This window comes from Pleurodeles waltl, chromosome 5, assembly GCF_031143425.1.
Source record: "Pleurodeles waltl isolate 20211129_DDA chromosome 5, aPleWal1.hap1.20221129, whole genome shotgun sequence".
In the NCBI taxonomy this organism is placed as follows: domain Eukaryota; kingdom Metazoa; phylum Chordata; class Amphibia; order Caudata; family Salamandridae; genus Pleurodeles; species Pleurodeles waltl.
Window position 1 is genome coordinate 1,515,076,668 of NC_090444.1, and position 27,276 is coordinate 1,515,103,943.

The following is a 27,276-nucleotide window of genomic DNA, read 5'->3' on the forward strand; positions in this document are numbered from 1 at the left end:
AATATGGGTCCTGTCAATGGCCCTGATAACATGTGGTATGCGTCCCTTTGCGTAGAATCCAGCCTTCACAATGGGCAAATCATCAACCTGGGGGAATGCGATGTAGCTGCACATGTGTTTGAGCAAGGCAGCCAAAACCCTTCGAAGCACAATTGAGAATATTGGCTGTGACATTCCTGCAGCCAAGCCCATAGTCACCTGGAATGAACCAGTTGCCCGGAAATGCTCTGACAGTACCCACACAAGAGGGGGAATTGCTGTGGTGCTACAGATTGCAGGTATCAGATCAGGGTCCAATTGTGAACACAGCTCTGTGATTGTGGCCCTGTCCAAACGATAGACATGATGTGGTGGTCCTCCAATGTAGCCAAGTCCACAAGGGGTCTGTACACGGGTGTATGCCTCCTCCTCCTATTCCTCAACAATAGTTGATATCTGAGTGGACTAAAAGCAATATGGGTGTGACAACCGCACGCATGGATACACAACATCAGAGTACACAGTGCATGTATGTGATTTGGACACTAGAATTGAAACACCAAGGACACACAGACAGAATCCAAACATGAGCACTAGCAGTAGGAAATGGCAACTGCCTGTCCTGTATGCAGGGACAAATGGAAGTGACCTAACTCCACCGGCGTTAGGCCTCATGGCGGAAGGCGGTCTGCACCACCCTGAAATTCCTCATTGACTAACACGGGGCTCTTTGGAGTACAGGAACCAATGATGATCAGCGGATGTGACCGCCTTTTCCTTTCTACAACTGCACATGATTCCTGACTATCCACTGGATGACATCTCCACTGTGTATGCTGTTGTGACCTGTGTTTGGAACCTGCCATGTCCCGTGCAACAGGGGAAAGGGCCTCAGCCTTCACGTCAGAGGAGTTGGGGAAGCTCGTCGATGGGGTTCTACCCCTGTATTCGTAGTTGTATGGGCCTCCAAACCAACATGTGAGTGCAACATGGGTACGTTGCATGTGACCTGGCTGCATGGAGATGTATGTGTGTGCTAGCAGTGTGTCAGTTGGGGGAATGGCTGCAGACAATGTGAATGCAGAGGTACGGGTCATGTGTGTGCTACATTTGGGGCAAATGCAGTATGTAGGCCATATGTGTGACCGGCTGGATTGTGTGGTTCATGGTGTCCTTCTGTCTGTTTCCTCTTCAGGTAGGCACCCTTTCGGAAGAAGGGATTGTGGCATGCCATTGCCAAGGACGTGCGAACCCTGGGGGTCCATAGCCAGAGCACACCCACTGCAGAAAACGGTGGGAGGACCTGAGACGCTGGGCCAGGAACACCGTGTAGACCCAACTAGGGACGGCATCCCAACGAGGGAGGGGTGCCCATCAGATCCTGACCCCCTTAATGGCCCGCATACTGACAGTGGCGTACCCAGAGCTAGATGGGCGCTTGAAGGCAGCACAGCAGCCAGAAGGGCGTGAGTCCAGTGTGTGTGGCATTCATCATTTCTTGCCTGGCATGGGGTTGGGTGCAGGTTTCTAGTCAGTGGATGCCTCAATATGCCAGTGTAGACATTTGTGCGTGGTCCTGCTCAGCTATGTAGGGTGGTATGCATTCTTGGTATTGCTCGGTAGCTACCTTGTCATGGCTGACAGGGCTTAGTTGTTTCTAGTAGGTGCACAGATGGTAGTGTATGGATTTCTACCTGCTGTAATGTCTAGGCAATGGTTCATCACTGTGGTCCATACTGCCCAATCTTTGTCTCAGGGAGTGATTGTGATGTGTATGCCATCTGTGCTGTTGTTGCTGTCATTGACCCTATGCTCCCTTACTTTCTACCCTCCCTCTCCTTTTGTCATCCTGTCCATGTGTGTATTAGCATCATGTGGCAAAGGAGCAGGGGCAGCAGCGAGTGAGGGAGCGGCAGCCCACGGGACTCAGGAGGCAGGGTCCACTGATGCTGAGGGGACCAGTGGGATGGAGGGCGAGGGGAGCACCATGGGGGAGACAGGAGCTTAAACACTGGCTCTGATCCCTCCGATGGAAGTTCACAAGTGGTGGAGGACCCCTCTTGGACAACTCCAGTTACATCATCTTCTGCCACCCCCTTACCAGCACCACCCTCCCAGTAGCCCCCACCCAGTTGCCCATGCCCGATCACCCAAGATCATGGGTATCTCCTTTGCTCCAGGCACCTCATGCCCTGTCCCAGTCAGCCATGCTGCCCTCAGTGAAGAGGCTATTGACTTCCTGAGATCTAACTCTGCAGGGCAGTCAACCATAGTGAATGCCATCCAGGGGCTGGCATCCCAGATGCAGGAATGCAATGCCTTCCTGGAGGCTATTCGCATTGGCTTGGCGGCCCTACAGAGATGGTTTCAGGCTCTGGCCTCTGCTCTGATGGCAGCCAGTGTCCCTGTTTCTTTCGTCCCCCCTCCAACTATCTCTTCCCAGTCCCAGTCTTCTCTCCCCAAACCCATCCCATGCATACATTCTGACAAGCATGCACCCAAAACAACAGTCAAGACTCGCACAGACAAACACAGGCAGCACACATCAGTCCACAAGCACACACAGAGCCAACTCACAGTTGCACACACAACAGCAGCCACTTTCCTCCACTATATCCTCTTCCTCCTCTCTCACAGTCACATCAGCACTCACACCTGCAAGCACAGCATCAACAGTCCCAGATCCTACCACCTGCACAGCCTTGCGCACAGTCACCACAACAGCAGACTCACAGACATGCACCCCATACAATACAAGTGCAGTCACCACCACCACCATCACTACCTCATGCAGCACACCCACCTCACTTGCAGACACCACCACAACATCCATCCACACGTCCTGTTTGACCTCCCATACTCTTTCTGCCCCCTCCAAAGACACACAAACACTCCCACTCAGACCCCCATCAGCCATGCACCTCACACACCCACACACTGTCCATGCACCTGCACCCAAGGCCAGCACAACTCCTCCTCCAACAACACTCCCTCTACCTCCACTCCCCTACCTCCTCCCATATCCTGCTGCTCTTAAGAAGCTTTTCCTTTCCCGCCTTCGCCTCTTCCCTACCCGACCTCCGTCCTGGTGGTCGTTCAGCACTGGCGGTTGGCGTGGTACATTGGCTGTCTATGGGAGGGATCACCACCATGGTCGTTATTTGGCTGTCATTACCGCCAGCCTGGCGACAGTACTACTGCCATCGCCAGCATGGTGGTCAGCTGACCGCCAATGTCATAATGACCACCTCAGTGTTATAAAAATAAATGTACTTTATTATAGTAACACAGCATCAAAAATACTATAGAGGCAATACTCCCTTAGGAGGCAAGTAACACACAAGATATATACACTTGCCCTGGAGTCAGAGTCGAGTTCCTGGAGGATGCAGGTGATGTCTCACACCGAAAGGAGGATTGCAGTCGGGTTTGCATCTTCGTATCCACCAACAAGCGTTGGCACAGGCAAAATTTGCAGTAGGTGGAAAGTGATGCTGCAGGGGGCCAACAAGGCCAAGGAGGACTTAGCCCGTGAGAGGGAGTCACAGGTGGCCCTCAGCGTTACCGAGAGCCCACAGAATCACATGCACCACTCACAGGAGTCCCACAGGATGGGGACCAAGAATTTGCAGATGGAGCCCATGCAGCACTACGAAGAGGAGTCCCAGCCCGCAGGAGAGCCACTCAGGGAGCTTTGCATTGCAGGAAGGAGTGCTGGGGGCTGGAGCTACATGGTGCCTGAAGACCCCCTTGGAGAAACTGCCAACAAGCCTTGGCAGCTGCAAAAAATGCAGTGCACAGTGGTATTGTCCTGCATGGGAATGCAAGGGCTTTCTTCCACCCAATTTGGATAGCTGGTAGAGAGGACAGAACAGACCATGCCCAACCACCACCAATGATGCAGGATCCAAGCAGCTCCGCTGGAAAGGGGATCCACACAGCTGGTCGTCGTTGCCATTGGTACCTGCAGATGCAGGGGAGTGACTCCTTAAGTACAAGGGAGATTCCTTCTTCTTTCCTGTGCAAACTGAAGACAGGCTGTCCTCAGAGGACGCACAACTGAGGAAATGTTGCAGAAGCTGAAAGGAGCAGTGGAAACAATGTTACAGGCAAAGTCTTCATCTTTGTTGCAGATTGTGTGGTCCTGGAGAGTTCAAATGCAGTTTCTTTAGTCAGAAGTAAAAGTGGAGGTTGCAGAGGAATCCTGCTGGAATCTTGCAAACTGAATCTGAGGAACCACCCAAAAGAGAGACCTTAAATAGCCCTGAAAGGGGGATTGGTCACCTAGCTGGATGATCACCTATCAAGAGGGGGCTCTTACTTCACCTGCCTGATCTGGCCACTCAGATGGTCTTAGAGCTCCCTGCCAACCTTGGATTCAAGATGGCAAAACCTAGGGATCCTCCGGAGGAGCTCTGGGCACCACCCCTGTGGTGGTGATGGACAGGGGAATGGTCACTCCCTTTCCATTGTCCAGTTTCACACCAGAGCAGGGACTGGAGGTCCTGAACTGATGTAAACTGGTTTATGCATGGAGGGCACCACGTGTGCCCTTCAAATCATACCAGTGGCTTGGGAAGGCTATCCCTCCTAAGCCATGTAATACCTATTTCCAAAGAGAGTGGGTGAAATCCTTTGTTCTGATTTCCTGGGCTTGAGCTGCTCAAGCAACAGGAGGGCAGATACCTGTCTGTAATTTGACTTGGTCTCCCTGGAAAACCTTGGAAGGCTTTACACCAAAATACCTGGGTTCGGAGTTTCCATTAATTAGCTGGACATAGGTAGTGACCTCTATCCAATACAAGCATAAAATGGCATCTCCACACTCACAAAGTCCAGAAAAATGGATCTGGAGTTTGTGGGGGCAACTCTGCTAGTGCAGGGGTGCCCTCACACACAGGTGTCTGCACCCTGCCCTCTGGGCTGCGAGGGCCTACCATAGGGGTGACTTACAGTGACCTGGTGTAGTACCTGTAGTAAAAACAGGTGCATGCACCCGTTTCACGCATACTGCAATGGCAGGCCTGCAAAACCCTTTGCATGGGCTCCCTATGGTTGGCAGAGTAACTGCTGCAGCCCATGGGGATCCCCTGGACCCCCAATGCCCTGGGACCTAGGTACCATATACTAGGGACTTACATGGGGGGACCAGTATGCCAATTGTGGGAAGAAAAAGGTTCCAGCAACCATGTTTAAAGGAGAGGGCATCATCACTGGGGTCCAAGTTAGCAGGATCCCAGTGAACACAGTCAAACACACTGACAAACATGCCAGAAAGTGGTTATAACCATTTTAGAAAGAGGCTACCTTCCTGCACAACGGTGCTAGTAAACAGGAATTTGACTCTACCCTTCAAAATCACTAGGGTGCCCACTCGCCCCTCTTCTATTTAACCTATATATTGAGCCCCTAGCTTCTAGGTTAAAGTGGGTCTCTGCTATTCCTCCTTCTCTCTGTAATGGGTGGAAAGAAAGTGTCACTATATGCAGATCATATCATAGTTTACACCTCAGATTTAGATTCAGCTCTTCCAGCTAATGTGCAGGAGACTGAAAGGTTTGGTAAGGTCTCCGGGTACAAGGCAACACAAGTAAATCAGAAATAATGGTGTGGAATCAGGAGAGCAACAATTCTTTAATCAGGAAGAAGATGAGATATCTGGGAGTTAAGCTTGCACAGGATTAGGATAGAATCCCAGATATATCTTGCCAAAGTAATGGTGGAAACAAGTAGATTGATGAAGGCATGGGACGATCTGCCATTGCCAGAGTTTGGCAGGACTAATTTGCCAAAGATGAATATTCTCCCCAAATTCACCTTCCTGTTTAGAGTATTCCTCTGCCTTTTAAAAAGGAGCAGTTAGAAAAGATACAGCAGGCTATTAATTCCTTTGTTTGGGCAAATAAAGGTAGTAGGATGGCTCAGAAGAAGCTCCACTGTAGAAGGAGGAATTATGTTTGCCTGGCTCTTCTGGACATGGAATGTTATGTATGGGTGCTTCAGCTGAAAAATTCCTGGATCCTTTTTAATTTCCCTGAATATTCAGAGGTTGGTCTCCTGATTAAAGCTATTTAAAAGACTTTACAGTGGCTAGCAATTCTTTGCTCCTAAAAATCAGTGACAAACATTTTTTTTAACAAAGTAAGACTGAAGGTGCCTCGAGCAATAGCTTCCATGAGGGTTTGCATAAGGCATGCAATAAAAGGACAATATTACAGCTATCAGGCCCCAATTTGGGACTCCTAGGGTGTCCCAGAGTGTTTGAAAGATGTATTAGCAATGCCATCAAGATCAGCAGGCCTTCAAACATGGAGTCCACTCACTTGTGATAGTAAGCTGCTTTCATTGGAGGAGATCTTCGCAGTCATGGAGGGAACTCTTTCAAGGTTTAAGTACTTGCAGCTTAAAAGGCGGTTCCAGAGTTTGGGAGTGCAATTGGGCCTCATAGCACAAATGGAAGAACATTTGATGGGGAAGTCTTCAGGAAAAAGAGAAGTCTTGCAGTGGTATTGGGAAATACTGGAGACTATGGGGGGAGATTCCAGCCTGGCAGAGGAGCTCTGGGGAGGATGCCTGCCAAGGGCACAGTTGCAAGACATATGGCAAATATCGTTACACACTTTGTATACCCTGGTCAAGCCTGCATTTTTGAGAAAGAACCATCTTTTTGCCTCCACAGAGCATATTGGCTGCCTTACAAGATTTTGAGGATGGGGAAAGAGGGTGTTGCAAGGTGTCAGAAATGTGAGCTAGAGAATGCAATCGATATCCATATGTTTATGGAGTGTGCTGAGATCTACAATTTCTAGGAAGAAGTGGGTAAGATTGCAGCAACAATTTTGGGGTCTGATATAAATGTAAGCCTAGCTCTAACTCTTTTTGGAAAAGCTGATGGGTTTGTAGGAGTGAGCAGTGATAAGAATAAGTTGCTTTTCTATATGGTGTTACTAGCTCACTGGGAGAGCTGCAAAAATTTGATTTTGGTGACTACACCACTAAGTACAGACTGGTTAAATGCATTCACATATGTATCAAAAATGGACACAGTGGGTGGGGGAGATGACCAAGATGAAAAGGTTTTGGATCTCATTAATGGAGTGGCTGGGGGGAATAATGCTTAATCTGAGCAGAACGAAAAGAGCTTATATCTTCCCAATGTTTACACCTACCTGATACCCTCTTAAAGGGGGAATGGTTTTCTTGGATCGGGAAGACCCGTAAGCAAGAAATGTAATATTGGAGGGGCCTTATCCTACTTTGGATGGGATGAGGTCTGAGGTGAATGAGGACAACAAAAAAAAAAAAAAAAGGAAATGTTCATAATATTTTTGTTGTTAGCGACTTGTGCTAGTGGTGTTTTAATGAGTTTTGAGTGGTAATGTTATGAGTGCTGTTGAAATAAAACAATTGTAAGCATAAAGTGAGTCATTAATAGTTTGGTGGATGGAAAAGGCTGTCCACCAAACTCCTGCAGTCAGGTTACCGCCAGTGTGGTCCCCTTTCTGCGGGCCCCATTAAGAGTTTTCCACTGGGTCAGCAGGCGGAAACAGAGTTTCCACTCGCTGGCCCAGCGGAAAACAGCCCGTATCATTGACGACGGCTCATAATTGAGACAGCTGCAATTTTGTGGTGGGTAGGGCGCATGGCCAGCACCCATTGCACTTTTCACTGTTTGCAAAGCAGACAGTGAAAAGCACGATGGAGCTGGCCAGGGGGGAGGGGTGGGGTGCTGTACTGCCCATGCCAAGTACATGGGCAGTGCAGAGGCCCCTTTGGGACTCACTCCACCCCGTCTCTGCCAGCCTTTAAATGGAGGGGAAACCACCATGTGAACACCGTCAGAGAAGGGGGTCGTAATTCCCAGGGCAGCGTTGCTTGCAGCTCTGCCATGGTGGACTGGGACCGCCAACACCACCTCGCCATCAGGTGGCCAAAAAGTGGTGGTGCTGGCAGCGGTCTAACTGCCACCAAGGCCCTGGCAAGTGTCTTTCTCTTAGTGCAGTGGATGCTGCAAATGAGTTTAAATTACCACTGCATGTCAGGCTCCTTTCTTTGGACTGTTAGTAACCCAGAAAGCACAGACACCTCACAAACTATGTATTAAGTGGGGTTGACTGGGACTACAGAATCCTGTTCTTTCACATTCAGGTTTTGTGCACTGAACTAAGTTCAGGCATCTGTGGGTGTGAAAGCAAACCTTGTAGAAGCAAAGCCAGAGTCTTGGTTTGTGCATTAATTCACAGCTTCCTATCTGTGCAAGATTGCTGCAGAATAGAGGTTCCAAGTAACTATACTGTTTCTGCAATCTTAACCCACCTGGCTATAATATTTACACAGTCTATGACCAGATTCACTGGATTGGCAATTGGTCACTTATTTCCCAAGGCATAACTTGATCATTTTTAATGTTTTATTTTATATATACTTACTTAGTTTCATCTTATCATGTATATTTATGTCAAGTATTTGTGAAAGATTTCTGAAGCAGTGAGATAACTGATTAGTTTCCCAGCTGTTCGTATGCTTCTCTTGTGGGTGGAGTACATCACATACTGTTACCATATATACTGAAGAATGCGGAAGCCAGATAAAGTTGACTAAAGGTCCATCTTTTATTGTAGATCTGTAGAATTTGTAGTACAAGATAGAAATATAGAAAGTCGTTGTTTCAGTAAGCTATAGTTTTTTCATTTAATAGATATTTAAATATTAGTTTGTGTGTAATACCATAAATCAAGCAAAACAAAATATAAATTAATATTTGAGCAAAATAAAATATACCTTGATGACTCCATTCTGACCAGTAATATTTTATATCACAAGTTTTGATGTCTTAGATGGAGTTAACAAAATATACTGCCTTTTTCAATCAGTGTAGAAACTGACATTTAGGCAGTTATTATGAACATGGTGGGAAAGACCGCCGACCGCCGTGTCGGCGGTGAACAGAATCCCGCTGGTGGCGGCGAATGGAAACCCGCCATATAATGATTGAAAAACCCAACCCCGCCAAAAAATCCCAGACCACTACTCCCCGCCAGGACCCAGTCGGCAGAAATCCCGGCCCACCCCACCCCGCCTCCACCAAGCACACCCACATCCCGCCCTCCAAATAATGATGCACAAAACACCTTAGCGGCTGCGACCGCCACGGACGGCAAGTGGGCCCAACAGCAATAAGTGTACACATTGACTCAGCCTATCACCTACACACCTGACACACATCCTGAACACCATAAAACACCCCCATACATACTCCACAATCCCTTGCAACGAAACCAGGACCAGAAGACAGAGAGCACCAGAGCCAGACAGCGAACACCAGCATACAGGTACGCATATCGACCCACACAGGAGCACCCATACCCTGTCCCCAGTCCCAACGCCATCCACTACCTTTACCATGTCCCCCCCAAAAATCCACGCTTTAACAAAAGGTAGCTAAGGACCATGGTGGATGAGATCCTGGAGGTGGAACCACAAATCTTTGGGTCCAAGGTGCAGCACACACCCATTGCGCGGAAATTGGAGCTGTGGCAGACCATTGTCAACAGGGTGAATGCAGTGGGTCACCATCCACGCACCAGGGTGAGATGAACCCTGAATGAATGATGAATGATGAACGCATCAGGAAGAGATGAAATGACCTGCGGGGAAGGTCAGGGCCATGGCATCCAGGCACCACATCGCAGTGCAGAAGACTGAGGGAGGACCACCACCAACACCTCCCAACTACACCGACTGGGAGGAGAAGGTACTCACCGTCCTGCACCCAGAGGGACTCACTGGACTCACTAGAGGAATGGACTTGGGTAAGTCATCTACAATTACCCCATACACAACACATCTTCAATGCATGCACCACCCCACCCCACCCACACCCATCAGGACCAACACCCCACCCAGGCATCAGCCACCACATTCACCACCCTGCATTGCCCACAACTCACTACCAGGCCCACATCACTCCCGCTGTGCACAGCCATCCACCCCTGCACGTACCCTCAATGGAATAATACCCCCCACCACAATGTAAGCCCACCACTTCCACTAAATGCAATGTCCACCTCACAAAGGCACCATGGAAGGCCACTGAAATTAACACCAGCACAAAATTGCACAGTCAGTACACCTCAAACCAGGGAGACAGAGGCACCTCACAGGACACTGGTGAAGGATCCCTGATGAGCAGGCAGGCCCCTCACACAGCCCTGGATGCTCATCATGCAGCAGCCCCACCCAGGAAACCACTGTCATCCCTAACACCCAGTCAAGACCAGCAGGCCAGGGGAGGCGTACCCACACCAGTGGACCCAGGGCACAGACAGGTGGAACACAGCAACAGAGGCCACAGTCTCCCACTCTCAACATGCAGGAAGGCGAGGGCCCCAGTACAAGTGGCACGTCAAGACCTGCGCAGGAGACACAGGCACAGGGGGCTAGGGCAAGTTCAAGTGCCCCGGTGGGTCAAGGGGTAGGGCACCGGATGGATGCAGCAGCCCAGGACATCATTGCAGAAGTATTGGGGGCCTACCAACATACCCAAGACAGGTTGGCACAGATTGTGTCCACCCTGGAACAAAGTCAGGGGATGCAGCTGGAACAACACCAACAGGCCATGGAGCAGTTGAAAGAACACAATACCACAATGGCCACCATTGTTGGAGCACTGCTGCAGATGGTCAACAAACAGTCTGAGACCCACACTGGACAAGAGGCCCCCACACCAGCCCTGGACAACCAGCAACAGATGACGCAAGCAGCAGAAACAGCACAGGAAATACCCTCCCAGGAATCACAAGGGCCAACCATGCCAGCCCAATAAGCTCCACAGCAGGCGCCCAAACGTAGTCAATGGCCAAGATATGGCACTGGAAACCCAGCTAAGAACAAGCCCCACTCCAACAATTGACACTGCTACTACTGCAAAGCAACAATCCTACCCATTCACCAACTACACTCTGAGGGCAAAATGAAGTACTATACTACAAATAGGACCCACCTATGACATCCAACAGGGCTGCCCCCAAGTCGGTTTTGAGGACACCCAACCCTTGGAACTTCCATCACTGTATATAGCACATTTCACTGTGTTCGACCAATAAAGTACATTTCTCACCTGTAACACTGTCCCCTGTCTTCCATGTTGAACAAAGTGGAGTATGGATGCAACTGGCAGAGAACAACTTTATTGTCAATTTGTGCTTGCTGGTGGTAATGTATGTTTCAAATTAGGCAAGGAAGGATTGCATATACTGTCTGTCAGTACTATGATGAAGAGGTCCATGTCTCGCCTATCATGACCAATCCCCCCTATATGACATAGCCCACTGACAGTATCAGTCACTAACCACAATTACAGGCTTAAGTCCCAGACAGTTATTGGAAGTAGAGTTGTATCAGTTGGTTCTTGGAATTGACATCTTCCCCTTCCTCATCCTCACCATCACTCTCCTCACCTCTCTGAGGTAACTGCTCAGGACCTATAGCACCCTCCACCTCCAAAAGGCCGATAGAATGTCTCACAGCAACGTTGTGCAGCATGCAGCAGGCCACCACTATTCTACACAGATTATCAGGCCCATAGGCCAGGGACCTCCCAGAGATATGTAGACACCAGAATCTAGCCTTCAGGAGACCTATAGTACGCTCTATCCTCCTCCTAGTAAGTCCATGGGCCTCATTGTATTTCCTCTCTGCATCCGTCCTGGGATTGCTCACTGGTTTCAGGAGCCAACGCAAGTTTGGATGGCCAGAATCACCTAGAAAAAAGGGTCAATACAGAGTCGTCATTGTAATGTTCCTTAGTCAGACAGGCAGGTTCTCTGTAATGTGTCAGTTAGTGACAGGCAAACTTACCTATGATCCACCCTCTGTCCTCTTGTAGTTGTTCCATCTTCTGTGGCACACTACTGGTCCTCAAAACAAATGAATCATGGACTGACCCCGGCAACATGGCATTCACATGGGAAATGTACTGGTCTGCAGTACATACCAATTAGATGTTCATGGAGTGAAAGTTCTTCCTATTTCTGTTCACCTGTTCACTCACTCTTTGGGGGGGTGATAGCTATGTGGGTGCCATCGATGGCACCTGTGACATGGGAAATGTTTGCAAAGGCATAGAAGTCAGACTTGATGGCAGGGAGGTCAGCACTTTGGGGGAATCGCACGTAGGATTGCAAATGTTGTACAAATGCATTCAGAAACCTTGTCAGTACCTGGCTGAACATTGGCTGTGAGAAACCAGCACCCATGCCCACTGTCACTTGAAATGAGCCTGTGGCCAGGAAATGGAGAGCGAGAGCACCTGCACCTCAGTTGGAATGGCATGCTGATTACGATTTCCAGGAGTCAGTGCAGGATCCAGTAATGCACATAGGTCCTGAATAGTTGCATGTGTGAGTCTGTAAGTGATAATGATATGACGTTCCTACATGGTCCCCATATCCACAAGTGGTCTGTACACCGATGGTGCCCTTCCTCGCCACAAAGGTTGGTACCTATGAGGGGTAAAAAAGAGGAGTGATGTGCACACATAAATTGACTTATTTGCTAAATACACGCAGTGCATTGTTCATAGTAGTGTCTGTACAATTACTGCAACCTGACAGATGTACCTGTACATCACTAGGAGGGAACAGAGTAAATCATGTGTGCTAATATACGCAATGGATAGAGGCCTAGGTGCTTCATATGGCTAGTAGGCCCTGCATTGTGAGTATTAAGAATTTTAAGATGCGTAGGTGATGACAAAATGTCTGCCCACTGTAGTTCTGCCCCTTCGTTGTGGAAGTGACCTAATTCCGCTAGCGGTTGACGTCACAGCGTATGGCGGTGTTGACCGCTGTTCGCACCCTCATTGGCTAACATTGATGCCAATGGGGAATCCTGGTGTATCATGATCGCCGCCGGTGGTGACGGTGCATACCGCCACAGAACGTACGTGCGTTCATCATCGTTTGATCACTTGACTCCCTGATTTCGTGCTGACAGGTACTCCACTCTGTGTACTGCTGTCGCCTGCCTCTGGCTATGGATGCTCCATGTGGTGCAGGGGAAAGGGCCCCGGCCTTCACCCAGGAAGAACTGGAGAAGCTAGTGGAAAGGGTCCTGCCCCTGTACGACAGACTCTATGGCCGGCCAGAGGTACATGTGAGTTCGGGTTTGGGGGGCACTGTGTGAGTAATGGATGGAGTGGATTGCACATATGTGTGCTCTTGTGAGCCAGGATGGGCCAAGGTGCATGGAATGCTGCGTGCCACTGTTCTGCATCTCTGAGAGTACTGTCAGTCCTATGTTTGACAATCTGCCAGCTGTTCCCATCGTGCAGGTGCCTGACCTCTGTGTTCCATTTCTGTGTCACCCTACTAGGTCAGGGCCCACCAGAAGAGGGCACATTGGCATGCCATTGCCAAGGAGGTACGGACCCTGGGGGTCTACAACCGCTGGAGCACCCGCTGTCAAAAGAGGTGGGAGGAACTGCGGTGCTGGCCGTGAAAGATCACTGAGGCCCAGCTGGGGAAGTCCTCCTAACGTGGAAGGGGTGCCTGTCTGCCACTGACCCCCCTCATGCGAAGGATCCTGGCTGTTGCGTACCCAGACCTGGATGGGCACTGAAAGGCTGCACAGCAGTCACAAGTGGGTGAGTACTCACAGACCATACTTCAGCCTGGAAAGATGAGTGTGTGTGCGATAGGGCTCATGGTGCTTAGAGCAGGGATTTTCACTGGTGTCCATCTACTGTATGTTCCCCAAAGGGTGTGGGGGTGTCCCTGTCAGGTTTCACCTACCTCAGCTCCAATACGATTTCAGGGGATGGGTGTAGGTCAGTATTCTGCTCAGTAGTCAGGGGCATGGCCATGGGCATAGTACATGGTGCTGCCTGTTGGGTGTGTTTGCTGGGTGGGTGTATGTCTGGCATTGTGTATCAGCATTCAGCTATTTACAAGTGTCTCTCTTGTTTTGTCTCCCCATCCTTGTGCTCTTGTGTTGGTTTGGTACAGCATCAACATCAGGTTCGGGAGCTGAGGCACCGGCAAGTGGGGAGGCAGCGGCCCACGGATCCTCTGAGGCAGAGACAACGGATGTCCAGGGGACCAGTGGGTGGGAGGGTGAGGGGACTTCCACGGGGGTGGCTACTACCACAGGAGGTAGTGACTCTGAGACCTCCTCCGATGGGGGTCCCCTGGTGGTGGCAGACCCTAGTGCACACACCACTACCATGAGATCTTCCGCCACCCCCCATACCATCACCGCCCTCTCTTCTGCTCCCCACCGAGTTGCCGTGCCCGCCCACCCAGAAAGGTGGGCGTCTCCTTCGCCCCAGGCACCTCCTCCCCTGCCCCAGTCAGCCCTGCTGCCCTCACAGAGGAGGCTATTGACCTCCTGAGAACCATCTCTGTAGGGCAGACAACCATTGTCAATGCCATTCAGGGTCTGGCATCAGAGGATGGCATTCACGGTGCTGTGTCTGCCCTACAGAGATCTTTTCAGGCTCTGGCTTCCTCTTGGACGGCAGCCAGTTTCCCTGGCCATTCCGTCCCCTCTCCAACTCCCTCTACCCCCTCTAGTACCCCACTCCCTTCATCCGGCCAAAGCACACAATCAGACCTGCTTGCAGGCACATCAACACACAAGAAGCACACTTCCAAACACAAGCACCACACCACCCACCACAAGCATTCACACAGCCAACAGACACCTGCACACATAACAACGTCTACTTCCCCCAGTGTGCCCGCCTCTTTCGCATCCCTGTCTGTCCCCTCTACGTGCACACCCTCATGCGCTGCACGTTCACTCACTGTTACTGCTCCTCTTCCTGTACTCACCACGATATCAGACAGCCATACATGCACCCCATGCACCACACCTGCACTCACCACCTCTACTGTAGTTGACACATGCCGCACACTCACCAGACTTGCAGGCACCCACCCAACACACATCCCGACTAGCTCTCTGTCTTCTCCCACTGTGTCCACCTTCCACCTCCCAAAACACACAAACGCATCAAGACACCCATCCATCAGACATCCACCACACCACAGTATACTGAGCAGTCGCCTGCACCCACTACAGGCACACCTACACCCCATGCATCAACTCCCTCTGCTTTCACTCCCACGCCCTCATCCAGGCCCACCCCAATTGCTCCGAAGAAACTTTTCCTCTCCTGTGCAGACCTGTTCCAACCCACTGGCCCACCTCGTCTTGTCCCCAAACGTGCCCACCTCCTTGCCCTTTCCACTCCTTCCACATCACAGCCCACCCTGGTCCAGCCTTCCCATTCCCGTGCCCCTTCCGCAGTGAAGAAGAAGGCCCGGTGAGCCTAGACCATCCAGCTCCACCCGAGCCAAACAGCCCACACCCCTTGAAAGGAGAAGCCCACCCCCACTCCAACCTCCTCACGCAAGTCAAAGTCCCACCCTCGTCGGAAATCCCCAACCCCCTTCTGTGAGGTGCCTGGATCCCCATATGGTGCCCTGTTCAGTGGAGTACCCAGCACTTGTGGGAGTCAGGTGTGGCCAGTAGTGGCCAAGGACAATTTTTATTTTATGGACTGGCCATTGGCCCTGTTGGCACTGTTTTGCTCAGTGAGCTACAAATTAAAGTTTCTGTGTGGCCTGTGTTTGGGCTGCATGCAGTTCCACCCTGGTGTTTGTTTTAATTTTTAATGGGTGTGGGGCTATTGTATGTACTGTGGTCAAGTTGCTTTTGCCTTCGGTCGGGTACGTACCTCTTTGTGTGCGGTGTCTGACTCGTGCTGCTGGGAAGGGTTGGGGGGCTTTGCAGAGTGGGAGGAGTGGGTGGGTATGTAACTGTGCCCTTTCCTCCCTTGTGCTGTAAGTTGCGGTACTTACCGTCGTCGTCTTCGTCTGCGATCTCGGTTGTGTAGGTATATGGCAAGGTGCAGGGTTGGCATGATCAGCAGCTCTCTGTACATTGCCGCTGCTGCATGTTTTGTGGAACTCCAGTGAGTGTTTCCTTCTATTTGTTTAATTTCCGCCTGGCTTTGTGTGGCGGTGGTTCCCGCCCCGGAACTGGCGGCGGAATGGTGGTTCATAATTTGATGGGCGGGTTGGGCCTTTCCGACGGCCCGTGAGTGGATTCTGCCATCGTCAGCGGTACTCCTTTCCTGGTGGTGGGTGGTGCGCAGGATACGTGTGTTTCGTTTGGTTCATTATTTGGCGGTCTGGACCACTCCTCTGTTGGCGGTTTCTACCGCCACCTCCGGCGGAGCGGAACGGACCGCCATGTTCATAATGAGGGCCATAATGTCATTTTTATAATTTGTTGATTTATATCATTCTTCCATACTCTGAAGATGCTTAAAGAAGATTGCCAAGTGGCTCCCAATCAACACCTGGAAAACCGTCACACATGCCCTTAGCACAGGCAAGCTAGAATATGGGATCAACAAAAATGCTCAAGAAGGCGGCAGACGCTTCAGAACTCAGTGGCCACAATCATTCTCTGCCCCCCTCACCACAGTCACATCACACAACACCTGAAGAATCAACTCTCATTCCTCATACACAAACAAGCACACACTTTCAAGGAAGTGCATAACACTGGCCGAGCACACCTAAAACAATTGCATCTGATTTCATGAAACTTTAAGCTATCTGCGGTCATCCGGACTCCTCCCTGCACACATCCCATATACATGGAAAACCAGATATGGCAGTCAAGCTTTCGCCTACATTGCTCTTAAAACATGGAACAATCTGCAAAAAGATGATGATCTGGCTTTTTGAGTAGTCCTGCTAGGCTCTAGCTTTGGTTAGACTCACGCCAGCTCAGTGCCAGGATACCGTCCCAGATGATGGGGCACTCTACAAATCCGCATAATAGAAGATAACATAAGATAAAATAACATAACATAATGTAACGTAACGCAACACAACATAACATAACAGAACATACCATAGCATAACATACCAGCAGGCCAATCCAATCACCACCCTTTATAGGCAATGGCACATCAACATAATGACATCCAACTGTAAGGAACTACAGCCAGGAATAAACCAGGAGGGATAAAATTCAGCATAGCTGGGTGCATAGAGAAGCACTGTACAACATAGGATACTGAAAATGTGCTTATTCAGCACAGTAACAGTAGTACCAAGTAAAATCCCATTTAAGCAATCCTCCCTCCCAGCACTGTGTAAAAACAGTTGTCAGTCTTTTATCATAGATAAAGACACAATGAAGGCATATCTTGCATCCCTTTCATGAAACACGCAATACAGTCAACTAGCATCCTGAAATTGAAATAAATCATTAGATTACATATCACAGTATGAATTAATGAAGGGCATGGAAGGGCACATGAGCTACCTTTGGTATCTTCTGCATAATCCCTCTTCTCACTTCACTATAACATTGGAACCATCCAAACTATGATTCTACAACCAACATCTATTGTTCCAGTAAGGGTAGTTTGTGAAGAGAGATTATTACCTGAGCTGTGGCAGGGGTGCCTTCAGTTAAGAGATTTTCTTAAACTGATTTGTTGTATTCTTCATAAAAGCACCAATGTTATACTGGTGATATGGATAATCAGAAAGAAGACACCTCCTCAAATCAATTCTGTTGTGAAATGTGAAACTAGAAAAGGTCCTCAGTCCAAATGCAAAAGGTTTTCTGACCCTTGGTTCAAGGGTCAATGTCACCGATATACTCAAACAGTTTACATGGTCACTTCAAAAGAGTGTCCAGATTCAATCAATCAATCAATCAGTGTTACTAAAAAATGGCTACTCACCCGTGAGTGTCTCAAGGCACTGGGGGGGAGCGGCCTCATCCGAAGAGCCACGTCTTGAAGTTCTTCCTGAAGATGGGGAGCGATGGGCTTTGTCTAAGGTGCAGGGGGAGGTTCTAGGTCTTTGCTGCAATGTAGGTGAAGGATCGTGGTGGTTTTTGCAGATGTGAGGGATGGTGGCCAGGGCCACCTGGGCATAGCAGAGGGATCCAGCAGGGGTGTGGAAGGAGGCGCAGTGGTTCAGGTAGACTGGTCCTGCATTGTGTATGGCCTTGAACGTGTGGGTGAGTCGCTTGAAGGTGATTTGCTTCTCGACCGGTAGCCAGTGGAGGGTCCTCAGGTGTTGGGGTATGTATTTCAGGCCCTAGCTGAGCAGCACCCTGCAAAACCTTCAATCTCACTTTTTTGTAGAATCTTGGATGTCCAAACTTATACATGAATTTCGGCCCACCTCCAACCTCCTCCTTGAACATAGTGTCCCTTAATCGATTCCCTCCGGCCCTCAATAGCATATCCTTCGTATTCTTTAACTGGAAAGCCCAGACCTATAACTGAATTTTCAGGAACCACTATTCCCCCCTCCTCATATCACTTCCTCAGTTTCTTCCGGGCAATCCTAACTCCTTTGGATCCCCAAATAAAAGAATCAATTTTTCCTTGCAAATTTGGTTCCGGATCTTCCTTAAGTGTAGGGGTATCATATTAAAAAGGAAAGTGACCTTCGGCACAATCAACATTTTTTTAAAATTTGTTCTTCCACAAAGGGATAATGGAAGGTGTGCCCAACTTAAGAGAGATCTATTAACCTCTTTCATAACACTATTAAAATGTATTTCAGCTATCTCTTCCATACTACTACAGATTCAGTTATCCAGGTATTTTAGTTCATTTTTGATTACGCTGTGTACTTCCTCAATATTCCAGATCATAACTTCAGTTTTAGACATATTAACTGCATATCCCGAATTCTTCCCAAACTCCAGTGTCAAACGCTCTAAACTTTCCAAAGTGGGGCTCAAGTTGCTTGTGTAGACCAATATATCATCTACATATAATTATATTTTTTTATCCCAGCTAGCATATTGGAAGGGTTTAATAGACAAATCCCTCCTAATTTTCTCTGCTTGATATATAGATCGAATAGTAATGGAGAGAGTAGGCATTCCTGTCTGGTTCCCCTAGTAATCCTGAAAGCTGTAGTTAAGTGCCCATTTAACAATATTCTAGCAGTAGAGGTTTTATAAATGTACTTAAGAACCCTACAAAACATTTCCTCAAGATTATAATTAGTCAAGATAAAATCTAAATACATCCAGTTGACCCTATCAAAAGCCTTGGTAGCGTCTAAAGTGATTATAGCCAGGGGAGGTCTTATTGGTAGTTGCCAAATCTATAGATCCAATTAACTACTGAGATAGTTCATGCACATATCTCCCCTTTAGAAAACTCTTCTGGTCTTCCTCAATCAAATTCCCCACCACCCTACCCAGCCTTTTGGCCTAAATATTTGAAAATAATTTATAGTCATTATTTAACAGTGAGATTGGTCTATATGATTCACACATCGTAGGGTCCTTGCCTGGTTTTAATATTAGGATGATTACGGCCTCATCCCAAGACTTATAATTTAAAAAAGGTTTAATGACTTCCTTCACACATTGATATCATTTGTTTGGCAGCCCATCTGGTCCTGCACCTTCCCTTCTTGACCTTTTCTAATAGACTGCAACATCTCCTCCACTGTTATTGTTGTCTCTATTTCTTCCTTCTCCCAATCCGTAAGGTTTTTAACCTGTAACGCATTCAACCATTCTGATCTTTGGGATTATGTTACTACTTGATCTTCAGTATATAGGGTTTCAAAAAAATCCACAAAGACTTGCTGTGTCTCCATGTCTGCCACTATTTTTTCCCTGCAATATTGCATCCAATTTCCCTCACCTTGTTTCTAACCAAATCTGTGTTTATTTTCCATGCCAAAGGTTTCCCTGCATTTTTGCTGTATTCAAAGTGTGCTAGTTTACTAGACTCCCATCTAGCCTCTACAGCGGCAGCTACAATGGCTTTTTGCGCTGTGATCTCTTCCAATAAAACGTTCCTCTCCACTTCCTGCAACTGTAGACCTAACTTCCGTTCCAAGGAGGTAATTGCCTGTTCAGATTCCCGGAGCATTTTCTTATACTCCCTATTCTTTTGTGCCGAGAGATTAATCAAAACACCTCTTATAAAGGCTTTAAATGTATACCAAACTATATGCGGAGCTGCAGAATTGCTATTAATTTTGATGATAGACCCATCTAATGTCAAAATATTGGAGTTTGCACCATTTTCAGATGCGTGAACCTACCTTGCGTCAATGAGATGCAAAGTATGCATTCCCATCTAAAAATGGTGCTAACCCCACAGCCCCATATTTATCTCTCATGCTAAAATGAAGCATGGATGGGAGGAGGGGCTAAATAATAGTGCAAAGCTTGCTTTTATACCATTATTTAACGCCTGGGTCAGACCAGGCATTAAGGGACCTGTGGACCCATTTCCATGGTTTAACAGCATGGAATGGGTCTACAGGTGCCCTCCTCAAGGCCCAAGAACACCCCCACCCACACCAGAGGGACACCGGAAGATGGGTGACCCCATACCGAGTAAGTAGGGTAAGTATAGGTAAGTAATTTTGTATTTTTAATTAAAGTGCCATTGGGGGCCCAACTTGGGGCCCCCTGCATGGCAAAGGGCGCAATGGCCATGTTTTGCACCAAAAAGTATAAATATGCCCCTCAGTTTGTCCCAGGCAAAAGGCAGAGGCAGCAGCAGCCAGGAGAGCATCAGACGCTGATCAGGAGGTCAGTGCAGTTGCCATCTCACAGTGTTGCGGCCGCCATTAAGTAGGGGAGAGAGGGGCGGGGAAGCAGTCAGATGTTAAAGGTGCTTCGCAGGGGGAGGAGGGGGCAGAAGAAAAGTGGAGAGAAGGGAAAATAGAAGAAAAGCAAAATAAAATTGCAGAAAAAGCAAAAGTGAAAGAGTGACAGAGAGAAATACTTACTTGTGATGGCCACTAGACCACCAAGGATGAAGCACAGTGATGAGCCTGTGGGTGGACGAGGGCCTAAAACTGAGTCAGGAGACAGACTCGCAGTTCATCCCAGGCAAAAGGCAGCAGTAGCCAGAGAAGCTGGGGAGGGCAGCAGACGCTGACCAGGAGGTCAATGCAATTGCCCTCTCACAGCACTTTGGCTGCCATTAAGAAGGGAAAGAGGTGGGGGGAGTGGTCAGCTGGGAGGTGGGGGGGGGCAGGATAGGTGCTTCACAGGGGGCAGAGAAAAAGAGGGGAGAAAGGAAAATAAAAGTGAGAGTGAAAGAGAGACAGAGAGAAATACTTACTTGTGATGGCCACCAGACCACCAGGGATGTGGCGCAGGGACAAGCCTGCAGGTGGAGGAGGGCTTCAAATTGAGAGTCAGGAGACTCTCAGTTCATCCCAGGCAAAAGCCAGAGGCAGCAGCAGCAGCCAGAGGAGCTGAGGAGGGCAGCAGACGCTGACCAGGAGGTCAGTGCAGATTAGAAAGCTGTGTGTAACAAATGTGCGCAGATTAGAAAGCCGGGTCTAACAAATTTGTTAAAAAAGGGGCAGTATGGGATCGAGTTTAGAATTATAGAACATATAGAATTATATTTGCGTGACAGTGAGTTACTGGGATTTATTTTCGCCAATTTTCACCAAGGGGTTTTGATTGACTTCAAATAGACAATGTGAGTGAAGCTCGAGTTATCTATGATTTCACTTATAAACCTGGGGTTAAAAACATCCCTGTGATTCCATTTTTACCCATCTACAATTTCATGTCATATATTAGTCCCAAAGCCACCTGCTCCCGCTTTCAACTGCTATGCAGAAGCAGATGAATAAGGGGGAGCCAAGCATAGCATGGCCTCTGTTACTTATTCCAGCCTGAAAGTTTTTTTAAAAAATCCTGCCATCCTTGACTAACCCCCCACCACCACTTACCCTGACTTCCTTTCCCCTCATATAGCTGTGATTTCTGCTTTCACTTAAAGCAGAGCTGCACTGACAGGCTCTCAGGGAGGCCTGGGCCTGTCGAGGTGGCCTGGAAGGCCTTTATGACAGCACAGAAGTGAGTAACATGTTTTGGTATCAACTATTGCAATGTCATAGCAGTGGATAATGAAAATCAGAATCCAGAATAAATGATAGACTGGCTCCGAGAGCCGTGCATCACAGAATGGTTAAAGAGGCTTGTCATGACATAGCACTTCACATGAGTGATGCTGTCACTGATAATCTTAAAGTCATACTGAAAATAGGAGAATAGGAAGTCAAAGCCATACTTGATTCTTGCTCAAGCCTAACTATCATTTCTGATAAAGGATTTAAAGAGACTTGTTTGATAGAGTGTGACCCTGAAGAAAATATCCATACACCCAGAAAGCTATGTGGGAGAAATCAATAAAGATGGAAACAATAGAGTACAAGAATAGATATGCTGTTGCAAAGATTGTTTTCTCAATAGAAGGTGACAATATTTTACGGCCAGAAAAAAAGTGTTAGATCTGACATCCTTAGGGTTGTCTTCCCCCAAAACTTTTTGCCTACTTCCTTCACTTTGTTGACATGTTCTTGTTGGTTTTAGAACTCTGTGCACTTTACCACTGCTATCCAGTGCTAAAGTGCTTGTGCTCTCTCCTCTAAAAATGATAACATTCCCTTATCCCCAACAGCATATTTAATTTACTTATAAGACCCTAGTAAACTTCACTACATGTGCATGGGAGCATAAATTAAATACTACTTGTGGGCCTGCAGCACTGACTGTGCCACCCACTTCAGTAGCCCTTTAACTATGTCTCAGGCCTGCCATTGCAGAGCTTGTACATGCAGTTTTGCATTGCCATGTCGACCTGGCAAGGTAAACCTTTTGGCATGCTAAACCTTCCTTTATTATGCATTTAAATAACCACTAGTGTAGGCTCTGGACAATCCAGAGGGCTGGGTGCAATGCATTTAAAATGCAGTTCATGTACTATTAGGTTTTACATGTCCTGGTAGTGAAAAACTCTCAAAGTTGTTTTTTCCACTACAGCAAGTCCTATCGCTCCCATAGGATAACATCGCGATCACTTTATTAATCTTACAAGTGTAATTCACAATCTGAAAGAAATAAACTGTTCGAGTTTGGTATCTCTGGAATCCCAATTTAAAACCACAACTTACAGTGAAGTCTCATTTTAAATTGCACTTCTAAAATTGCCACTTTTAGAAAGTTGGCATTTTCTTACTTAAGCCATTTGGTGCCTCCTTCCTTTCTCTGATCACATGTCTGTGGCGAGTGACAGCTGGGCTTTGTGTATTCCTTCTAGACAGCCACACACAATGGGAGTTTAGGTGTTACTTGACGGGCCATCCTGGGAGCATGGGAGGGTGGAGCCTTACTTACATTACATCTGAATAGGCTGTGTCCTGTACATACACAGAGGGCTGCATAACCCCCCGTCATGCATCTGGAGTCAGGGCATGAAGGGCCTGTCTTTGAAGTTGCTCCCACTTCAAAGGCACAGCTGAGTATAAGTACTAGAGCTCTCACACCACCATCTCAGTACACTTCTGGACCTATGAATACTCTACCAGGAAGAAGGACTGCTCTTCTGCTGAAGGACTGCTACTCTGCTGGATTGCTGCTTTGCTGGACTCCTGCCTTGTTATGTTGCCCTTCTGGGTGCTGTTCCTCTTCCTTGGTGAGACAGACATGAGAAGGCCTGGACCTGCATCACTTGAACCTAGGGTGGCTCCAAAGGTTAGTCATCTGGCTTCCTGATCTGAAATCTCAGGCATATAACAGACTTCCAATCACCCTGCTGCTGCACCTGGCCTCTTCCACCTGTGAGACTCTCCTGCAAAGTGGTGCTACCCCAGTCCTGAACCCTTGGAAGTAGGCCTGTGTTGCTCGTTCCAGGGAAACAGAGGCACACTGTGCTGCAGGAGCCAAATGGATGCATCTGGTGTGTGGGGAACATCGATGCATCACCTCTACTGCATGGGTCAGAACTGGCACAACATGGATCGCATCACCACTGTACCTCAGATCTCAACACCAGTGCATTGCCCTTGGAACCAGCACTGAGGCACTTTTCTCGCCACAAGTTCCTTGCATCCCTGTCTATGGCAGCCTTGACAACAATGCTGAAACCTCCGCATTCCACGCTACGCACTTAACAGAACTGTCACATCACCTCAACTGCACCTCAGTCTCTCGACGACGATGCAGTAGGAATTCATACTGTTGCTTCACAACATCTCAAAACTGATGCATCACTGCTGTTGTGTGGGAAAAAGCGGCACATCCTCACTACTGTGTGGTTGGGAACTGACTCATCCTGCCACAAACCCAGATTTAAGGTACTTTAGTTCAGCGTGACTAAGTGGGACCTAAAGCAGTCCTGTGCTCCATAATGGTCAGCCTGAACATTTGACTTTGTCCCGGTCAGGCACAACCAGATATCCCCACTTGGCACTTCTTGCTTTTAAGTGCTATTTTACAGTTTAATCTTTAAAAATTCATAACTCAAGTTCTACCTATTGGATTTGTGCCACTTTTGTCATGTTTTATTTATTCAATCTTGCTTTATTTTTCTAAGCTAATGTGGATTCATTTTCTGTGATGTTTTCACTTTATTATTTTTTGAAGTTTTGCATAATTAATTTACACACTGCCCCCAAATTAAGCATGGCTCTATGCTAAGCTACCAGATGGTGAGCAAAAGTTAATTTAGGGTTTGCCTGACACTTAGACCCTCATTATGACCCCAGCGGTCTTCCCTCTCATATACAGCCAATGCACCGCCTAAACCGCCAGTGCGGTCTGGCCACCGGCCTCAACAGTTGCCATCTTCAGGCCGGCAGAACACCATTCGGCACCCACCATATTACGACACAGCAGACCGCCAGGATTTCTGTGCTGGGACCACTGCCACGAAAAGCCTGGTAGAAACGACCCATATGAAAGGAGACAGTCACCTCAAGGGACACAGAGGAGTCCACGGCCATGGAACCTGAACTGTAAGTCCTGCTGATGCTGTATCACACGATGGGAGTCCAGCAGCAATGACATCGATGAAAGTGAGGACGGTGAGTACAGCCACCTAGCACACAAGGAAGGGAGGGGAGAGTGACACACCCACACGGGCAACACACCAAACACACATACCACGCTGAAAAGTACAACAACAATATAAGCCAGAAATACAGAAAGCCAGGACAAATACCTATCATTTAACCACTGTATTACAGTGGGAATAGTGACCATATGAAATGAATGGAACTATATATACAAAGGGCCATTGGCCAGTCCAAAAGTGTCAGTCCCACTTCACAGTGCAACGTGAAAGGTCCAACTTGACTCCTGACAGCCCAAGTGATTCCACTGAGCAGGGACATCAATGTGGAAAGTAGGCACCTCAGGGAGGAAGGGGGTGGGGTGGTGGGTGGTTTAGAGGAAGGAGGGTCTTTGGATTTTGGTTTGGGAGGGGCAGGCTTTTGCTTCTCTGTTTAGGGGCTGAGGAGTGGACCTGGAGCAGGGGTCAGAGTGGCTGCCCTGTGCTCTGTAGTGGGAGGTTTTTTAGCAGGGGAAGGGCATGTGTAACACTAGGGGGGCCATGAGAGGACTGCCAGCTGGAGGGATTGGGCTGGGGGAGCGGGACCTTCCAATTCAGGACAACACGGGGTGGGTCAGGAGGAGAGAAGAGGTCGAGGAGGGAAAGGAAAAGTTTTTCAGGTACGGTGGGGCAGATTGTGGGAGGAGGCATGGGAGTGGAGGCAGAGGGAGTGGTTGTAGGAGGTGTAGGTGTGCTAGACTGGGTTGTAGGTGTATGTAAAGTGTGCATGTGTGAGGTAGATTGTTGTTGAGTGTCTGAGTAGAAGCGTTTTTGTGTTTTGGGAGGAGGGGGGAAGAGAGGAAGGGAGAGGACAAACAGGTCATGTGCATGTAATTTGGGGTGGCGTCTGCAAGTGAGATAGGTGTGCTGCATGTGGTTGTGATGGTGGTGGTGGTGACTGTGCATGTGGTGAATGGGGTGCTAGTCTTCTGTTGTGGTGACTGTGAGCAAGGCTTAACATGTGGCATGATCTGGGACTGAGGATGCACTGCTTGCAGGTGTGAGTGCTGATGTTACTGTGAGGGAGGAGATAGAATCGGTGGCTATTGTGTGTGCTTTTGTGTGTTGGCTGTGTGTATGCTGGTGATGTGAACTGTGGTGCTTTTAACTCTCTTTGCGAGTCCTGTCTGTTGTCTTGGGTGCATGATTGTCTGATTGCATGCTTGGGATGGGTGGGGGAGAGGGCTCTGGGACTGGGTACATGTAGTTTGATGGTGGATGGAAAAAATAGGGACACTGGCTGCCATCAAAGAGGAGGCCAGAGCCTGAAACAATCCCTGTAGGCCAGCCAAGCCACTGTGAATGCCCTCCATGTAGGCATTGCATTGATGCATCTGGGATGCCAGCCCCTGGATGGCATTCACTATGGTTGACTGCCCTATAAAGATGGATCTCAGGAGGTCAGTAGCTTCCTCAGTGAGGGTAGCAGGGCTGACTGGGGAAGGGGCTGAGCTGCCTGCGGCAAAGAAGATGTCCACTCTCTTGGGTGTTGGAATGGGCAACTGGGTGGGGGCTATTGGGAGGGCTGTGCTAGTACAGCGGTGGCAGAAGATGATGATGGTGGGGTGGTCCCAAAGAGGTTCGCCACAACCAGGGAAATTCCATCGGAGGAGGAATCAGAGCCTGTCTCCCCTGTGGTGCTCCCCTCACCGTCCAACCCACTGGTCCCTCAGCGTCGGTAGACACTGCCTCCTGGGTTCCATAGGCTACAGCTCCCCCACTCGCCGGTGCCCCTGCTCCATTGCCAGATGATGCTAATTCACACAAGGACATGGGAAGAAGAGAAGGGAGGGTGGGGGAGAAAGAAAGGGGGCACAGAGTCAAAAAGAGCAATCACAGCACATATGTCATATACATCACAATGACTCACTGGTAATTACACTATGAAGTAACAACCAAAATAGCACACCATTGCCTGTAAACAACAGCTGAAATAAACTCAGCAGACACAACCATCTGATCACCTACTGAGACTCACTAATCCATGTCTGCCTGTTGACAAAGGCATAGCTACACTTCTCCGACAAAGTGACTGCACAAAGTGCAATTGCCAGGTCACACCACCTAGGCATTGGACATCAGAGCATCACTCCAACACCACTGAGTCACTAAAACTGGAGTACCAGCAAATTATCAATACCAATTGTACATACCACTCACACCAGCTATTCAGAACTTGACAACATAACGTACAGGGATATATTAAGGCATACACTGACTATTACCTTGCATCCAAACACCATGCCAGGCATCCGGAATTAATTTAACAGTGTGTACTCCCCCCTTGTGGCTGCTGTGCTGCCCTCAAGCGCACATCCAACTATGGGTTGGCCACTGCCGGTATGTGGGCCATTAGG